This window comes from Cebus imitator, unplaced genomic scaffold, assembly GCF_001604975.1.
Source record: "Cebus imitator isolate Cc_AM_T3 unplaced genomic scaffold, Cebus_imitator-1.0 Scaffold43, whole genome shotgun sequence".
Taxonomy (NCBI): domain Eukaryota; kingdom Metazoa; phylum Chordata; class Mammalia; order Primates; family Cebidae; genus Cebus; species Cebus imitator.
The window spans coordinates 741935-749650 of NW_016107358.1; the positions used below are offsets into that span (position 1 = coordinate 741935).

Genomic DNA, 7716 nt, shown 5'->3' on the forward strand with positions numbered 1-7716 from the left:
CTGCCTCCCAGGATCAAGTAGTTCTCCTGCCTCAGCCTCCCAAGTAGCTGGGACTACAGAAGCCCACCACCACACCTGGCTAATTTTTATATTTTTAGTAGAGACGGGGTTTCACCATGTTGGCCAGGCTGGTCTTGAACTCCTGACCTCAGGCAATCCGCCCACCTGGGCCTCCCAAAGTGCTGGGATTACAGGCGTGAGCTACTACACCACGCCTGAACTAGATACTTTTCAAGTGCTCAGGAGTCACAGGCACTACTAGACTACCACATTGGACAGTCCACCTGTAATCTATGTCAGCTCAAAAGGAAATAAGGAGAGGAACATTTTAACATGTTAACTAATGTTATGCAATTACCGATGTGAAACCTATTTTTTTTTTTTTTTTTTTTTGAGATGGAGTTTCACTCTTGTCCAGGCTGGAGTGCAATGGCGAGATCTCAGCTCACTGCAATCTCCGCCTCCAAGGTTCAAGTAATTCTCGCAAAAATCTTGCATGTTCTTCACATGCAATTAAAAAAAATGAATACTAAATAATAAAGTCCTCATCAAAAAAAAAAAAGTAATTCTGCCTCAGTCTCCCAAGTAGAGTGGGATTACAGGCACAGCCACCACGCCCGGCTAATTTTTTTTCGTATTTTTAGTAGAGATGGGGTTCACCGTGTTGGCCAGGCTGGTCAGGAACTCCTGACCTCAGATGATCCGCCGGTCTCGGCCTCCCAAACTGATGGCATTTGATAAACTTCCCAATGACTGGTAAGTATGAAGTGGTGTCTCACCTTCTCCAGACTGACATGTTATACTCTCATTTTGCCAGCAGAGGGCACCCGGAGATGGCAAGACGGCATTAACCTTGAGGCACTCTGAGACAGAGAATCTACCGGATTGGCAGAATGTAAAGACCAAGACACTAGTTCAGTAAGAAAAATATCACACCTTACAAAAGCAGTACTTTATCAACGAGTGTGCATATCTCATTGTGTTTCACAGATACTAGTAGCAGATGCTAATTGTAGAAAATCTGAGAATATTGACAAGTAGACTTTAAGAGTTTGAAGAAAATAGAAAAGAAAGTGCATTATTGCAAAAACTAGCCAGTCTTGGTGGTGTGCGCCTGCAGCCCCAGCTACTTGGCTGGCTGAGGCGGGAGGATCACTTGAGTCTGGGAGGTCGAGGCTGCAGTGAACTGTGATCGCCTCACTTCACTCCAGTCTGGGTTGCAGAGCCAGATTCTGCCTCAAAAAAAGAAAAATAATAGAAAGTGCATTATTGACAATAAAATTCCTGATAGAGGAGCCAGAGACATATAGTCGTATACTATAGTGTATGAATATATGTCTCTGGCTCCTCTATCAGGAATTTTATTGTCATTCCTGATGGAATGTGTTATATATATATAGTGTGTATGTATACACACACACACACACACACACACACTATATATATATAAAACACAGACCTAAATGTGCATATATAAGAAATTACCCTTACATATATGAGAAATTTGCCTAATATACATCTATATGTGCATATATAAGAAACTGGCCTTTCATAGACATATCTCATTGTGTTTCAAAGGTACTGTTTTCTTGTTTTACAAATGGAAGGCTTTTAGCAACCCTGCATCAAGCAAGTCTCAGCACCATTTTCCTAACAGCATGTGCTCACTTCACGTCTGCGCGTCCCGTTTTAGTAACTCTTGCAGTACTTCAGACTTCTTCATCATGGTCATACCTGTTATGGTGATCTGCAATCAGTGATCCTTAATGTTACTGTTGTAATTGTTTTGGGGCATCATAAGCTGTGCCCATATAAGATGGTTAATTTAATAGACAAATGTTGTGTGTGTTCTGACGGCTTTGCCCATAGCTGCTCCCCTGTCTCTGTCCCTCACCTCAGGCATCAGTATTCCCTGAGATACAACAATATTGAAATGAGGCCATTTCATAGCCCTACAATAGCTTCCAAGTGTCCAAGTGAAAGGTAGAATTGTGCATCTCACACTTCCAATCTAATGCTAGAAGTGATTAGGAATGAGTGAGGAAGAAATGTCAAAAGCTGAGACAGTCTGAAAGCTAATCTTCTGGCACCAAACAGCCAAGTTGTAAATGCAAAGAAAAAGTGTTTGAAGGAAGTTAAAAGTGCTACTCCAGGGAATACATGAGTGATAAAGTGAAAGAGCCTTATTGCTTATATAGAGAAAGGATTAGTTCTTCGGATAGAAGATTAAACCAGCCACAACATCTCCTTCAGCCAAGTCTGTCTAGATGCAGGCCCTAAGGCTCTTCAGTTCTGTGAACTATGAGAGACGTGAGAAAGCTGCAGATGGAAAGTTGGAAGCCAGCAGAGGTTGGTTCAGGAAGTTGAAGGAAATAAGCCACCCCCATAACATAGCGGTGCAAGATGAAGGAGCAAGTGCTGATGTAGAAGCTGAACAAATTTCCCAGAAGATCTAGCAAAGATAATTGATGAAGGTGGCTATATCAAACAACAGATTTTCAATGTGAATGAATCAGCCTTGTATTGGAAGAAGATGCCCTCCAGGACTTTCAAAGCTGGAGTGACGTTGATGCCTGGCTTAAAGCTTCAAAGGACAGGCTGACTTTCTTGCTAGAAGCTAACACAGCTGGTGACTTTCAGTTGAAGTCAGTGCTTACCCTTCCAAAAATCCTAGAATCCTTAAGATTTATGCTTAATCTACTCTGCCTGTGCTCTATAAACGGAACAATGAAGACTGGATGACAGCACATGTGTTTACAGCATGGTTTGCTGAATATTTTAAGCCCACCGTTGAGACCAACTGCTCAGAAAAAAAGAGATTAAAAATATTATTGCTCATTGTTGATTCACTTAGCAACCCTAAGGCTTTGATAGAGATGTACAAGGATATTAATGTTTTTATGCCTACGGATACAACATACATTCTGCAGCCCACAGATCAAGGAATAATTTGAACTTTCAAGTCTGATTATTTAAAAAATACACATTATGAGGCTATAATTGCCATAGATTATCATTCCTCTGTTGGATCTGGGCAAAGTAAATTGAAAACTTCTGGAAGGGCTTCACCATTTCCGATGCCATTAAGAACATGATTCATGGGTGGAGGTTTAAATATCAACATCAACAGGAATTAGGAAGTTGATTTTAACTCTCATGGATGACTTGGAGGGGTTCAAGACCTCTGTGGAGAAAATAAATGAAAATATGGTAGAAATAGCAAGATAACTATAATTGGAGATGGTGCCTGCATTTGTGACTGAACTGCTATAATCTGATGATCAAACTTGAATGGGTAAGAAGTTGCTTCTTCTGGATGAGCAAAGAAAGTGGTTTCTTGAGATAGAATCTACTCTTGGTGAAGATGCCACGAACATTGTTAAAATGAAAACAAAATATTTAAAACATTATATAAACTTAGCTGGTAAAGCAACAATGTGGTTTGAGAGCACTAACTCCAATTTTTAAAGTTATGTTGTGGGTAAGACTCTATCAAATAGCATTACATGCTACAGATAAATCTTTCATGAAAATAAGTCAATTGATGCAGGAAATTTCATTGTCTAATTTTAAGAAGTTGCCACAACCACCCAACCCTTTAGCAACCACCACCCTGATCTGTCAGCAGCCATCAACATCAAGACAAGATCATTCACCAGCAAAAAGTTTGCAATGTGCTGAAGGATCTTTAGCAGTTTTTGCAATAAAATATTTTAAAATTAAGATATGTATATTGTAGTTATAAACACAAATTTTATGTGCACTGGGAAACCAGAATATATGTGATATTTGTTTTGTTGCAGTGGTCTGGACCTCAATCTGTATTCTCTCAGTGGTATGCCTGTGCATCATATTAGAACATGTATAGGGTGTATATAATGTAAAGATGAGAGAATTCAGATTAGAACATATATAGGTCATATTAGAACATATATGTCATATATTAGAACATGTCATCATATTAGAACATATATAGGTTGTATATAAAGAAAAGAGAATGCAGATGCACATAGATACGCTAATAGAAGGCAAATGGAATTTCTGTTTTTGATTTTTTTTCCTTCCACGTAGTAGAAGGGAATTTCCTGTGTTGAGAACGAGGAGGCAAGTTGGAAGTTTGAGGAAAGTGAAATAACTACGACAAGTTGTGTTCTACAATAGAATAGTGAGATTTAGATGCTTGTAGAGAATTGCGACAGTTTAGAGGCATGGCTGAGGTAAATGACAGGGGACTGACTAGGAGTTGCTGAGCACTGTAGATTGAGAGAGCAGCTGTGATTGGATTGTGTTCATTTATTGTGGCATCATTCTTCATGGCTGCTTGGTTTCAGCAGCCGTGAAGATATGTATATTGTAGTTATAAACACAAATTTTATGTGCACTCGGAAACCAGAATATATGTGATATTTGTTTTGTTGCAGTGATATTTGTTGTGTTTTTTATCAGCAACTCATACGTAGCAGCAGATGATGTGAATGAATGGTTGAGAGTGACGCATTGTTGGAGTTTAGATGGGCATGTGCAACAGGGAGGTCTAGAGTCAGAGGAGAAAAAGAGGTTAAGGTAAAGCACTGTGAGATCTTCAGGTGAGGCCAAGGGGCAGGAAGTAACATTCTTGGAGAGTAGGGAACAGTTTTCCATGAGATCACAGCAAGATCAGAGTTCAGGGGTCATGAAATAGGGAAGTTAGTGTAAAGGATGAAATGTTATAGTCAGAAAGAAGATATTTTAGATATGGTATAGGGCTTGAGCCCACATAGTAAATAACTGAAATGGAGTGCAAAGAGAGGCAACTATGGTGGAGGCTCAAAGACACATAATCCTGGGTTGTTGGAAGTAATGTTTTTATAGGCAGTGAGTCCCAGAACATGAAAAGAGGAATCATCGTGGAGGCTTGTGTTAACATCAAAGAAAACGGATCTGGGAAGGGCAACAATTTCATGATACTGATCTCTAAGTTAATCCTTGGATAATCAGGAATTTGTGTAAATTTATAGGCATAGGACTTGGCAATGAAACAAATGCTACTAGGGCAAAATGAGAATCCTTTCAAGATAATACATTTTAAATGTTTTCAATCCATGCACCATGTGGCTTACGAGCCTCAGACAGATTTGGGTTTGGAATTACATCTTTGACTTGCCAGCTGTGTGGCCTGGGCAAATTATGTATGGACTCTGAAACTTAGCTTCTCTATCTTTAAAGTGGCAATAATAATATAACCTACTTCAAAAATTTTCAGTGCCCTTTTCAAGGAAAATAGTCAATAAATAATAGCTGGCCAGGCGTGGTGGCTCATGCCTGTAATCCCAGCACTTTGGGAGGCTGAGACGGGCAGATCACAAGGTCAGGAGTTCAAGACCAGCCTGGCCAACAGGGCAAAACTCCATCTCTACTAAAGATACAAAAATTAGCCAGGCATGGTGGCAGGTGCCTATAATCTCATCTGTTTGGGAGGCTGAGACAGGAGAATTGCTTGAACCTGGGAGACTGAGGTTGCAGTGAACCGAATCATACTACTGCACTCCAGCCTGGGCAACAGAGTGAGACTCCGCCTCTAAATAAATAAATAAAACAAAATAATAAATGATAGCTGCATAGTCAAAGGTAAGGAAAAAAAACCAGATATGTTTATTGATAAAAGCCAAAGCATATTCAAACTGCTCTGAATTTATCATATATAATAGCCTCACTTGTGGGCAAAGCAAGACCGGGAAAGCAGCTGGGAGATATTCAAGATTATATGGTAAAATTATCAGATTTCCAGCTCTTAGCAGGAATCTATAGCACCGTCTTTTTTCTTTTTGTTAGACTTCCTGGTATAACTCCTTGATGTGGACATGCCTTACTTCCCAGTGTAAGGAACTCAACATTGCTCAAGAAAATCACTCCAGTTTTTAGGGGCTGGGGAGAGGGGAGCAACTGTTAAGAGTTCGATTTTTTTCTTTATGCTGCGTAAGTCTATTTTACCTAGTTTCCAATCATTTTGACCTTCTTGTGCCTCTGGCCGTTCTATTTTCTCTTCTACATGACAGCTTTTAAGCCATCTGAAAACAGTGACTATTGCTCCTAAAATTTTACTACTCTGACATAGACATCCCTGGGGTCGTCAGTATCTTTTTATGAAACAGCCCCAGGGCCTTTGCACTTCATTGCCTCCTCTTGCCTATTTTAGTCTGTCTTTGTCCCTGTTGAAATCTCACCTCCAGGCATGATCTGAATGCCACAAAACTGAGTTCAAGCTCTTGCTTCCTAAATTTTTGAACACCATTCATGCAGTCACAGCTCACATGGATCTTCTATTAAGCTTTCAGTGTATTTTCTCATACACCATCTTCATGAACTTCACCAGAAGTACAGGTGAGTTTTACAAAAAGAGGCAGAGCTTGTTCTTTTTCAAGCTTTCATTTTGTTAGATTTGCTTATTGTCCATGCTTGATAATTTTATTTTTTTGTAATACCAATTTTAGCAAATTGAATTTATGTGCAGATTTGATGAACACTGGATAAGTCTTGGGTGACTGGCAGCTGCTTCATTTGCAGTCCTGGATAAATGTCTTCTCAGTCAAAGCCCCTGAGCCTTGCCTCTTCCTGGTACATGTGGGAAGATGGGAAGAAGGAGGGCTACATGCAACCTCTGGCAACATGCCTCTTTATTATTGGAGATGAGATAAAAACACAGGACTTGCAAACTCTAGTGCTTGTTATACTGGTCCATGACAGTATTTTCTCATCAGAATCAAAAGTTTTATTTGTTTTCGGGAAGGATTATTTTTGGTTTTCAAATTATGCCTTTTATTCTACTTTGAATTTAAGTGTTTTCGTTTTTTTTTTTTTTTTTGTTTGTGACAAATGTGGTAGTGAGAGTTTTAGAAATTTGTTCACTTGGAAAAATAAATTTGTCAATCTGTTGATCCACCAAATGAAAAAAAATCATGAAAGACTGAATTTTTGGAGATTGTTGGTATTTAACTTATTGAGATGTATTAAATAAGTTGGGTAAACTATAAATGTTTACTTCTTCCAAATACTAATTTCTACTTAAGAAATAGTTAAGGCAAAAACAAGCAATAGGGAAAGGATTCCCTATTCAATAAATGGTCCTGGGATAACTGGCTAGCCATATGCAGAAGATTGAAACTGGACCCCTTCTTTAATGCTATGTACAAAAATTAACTCAAGATGTATTAAAGACTTAAATATAAAAAATATAAAAAATCAAACTATAAAAACCCTGGAAGACAGCCCAGGCAATACCATCAAGACACAGGGACAGGCAAAGATTTTATGACAAAGATGCCAAAAGCAATTGCAATGAAAGCAAAAATTGACAATTAGGATTGAATTAAAGAGTTTCTGCACAGCAAAGGAAACTATAAACAGAGTGAGAAGACAGCCTACAGAATGGGAGAAAATTTTTGCTAACTATGCATCCAACGAAAGTCTAATATCCAGCATCTATAAGGAACTTACATTTATAAGGAAAAAAATGCCCATTAAAAACTGGGCAAAGGCCGGGCACGGTGGCTCAAGCCTGTAATCCCAGCACTTTGGGAGGCCGAGGCGGGTGGATCACGAGGTCAAGAGATTGAGACCATCCTGGTCAACATGGTAAAACCCCGTCTCTACTAAAAATACAAAAAATTAGCTGAGCATGGTGGTGTGTGCCTGTAATCCCAGCTACTCAGGAGGCTGAGGCAGGAGAATTGCCTGAAC

General features: G+C 39.3%; 1 long non-coding RNA gene across 2 annotated transcripts in view; it reads left to right on the plus strand.

Annotated features, from left to right (window-relative positions):
• LOC108302902 overlaps positions 1-7716 on the plus strand; it is a 26921-nt gene that overhangs the window by 5051 nt on the left and 14154 nt on the right. The window contains exon 2 of one of the 2 annotated variants that reach the window (XR_005199859.1): positions 821-918. This is a non-coding gene — a long non-coding RNA (uncharacterized LOC108302902). Of the gene's footprint in view, positions 1-617; positions 919-7716 lie in introns of those variants that run through there. The other variant, XR_001824577.2, reaches the window with a different exon arrangement.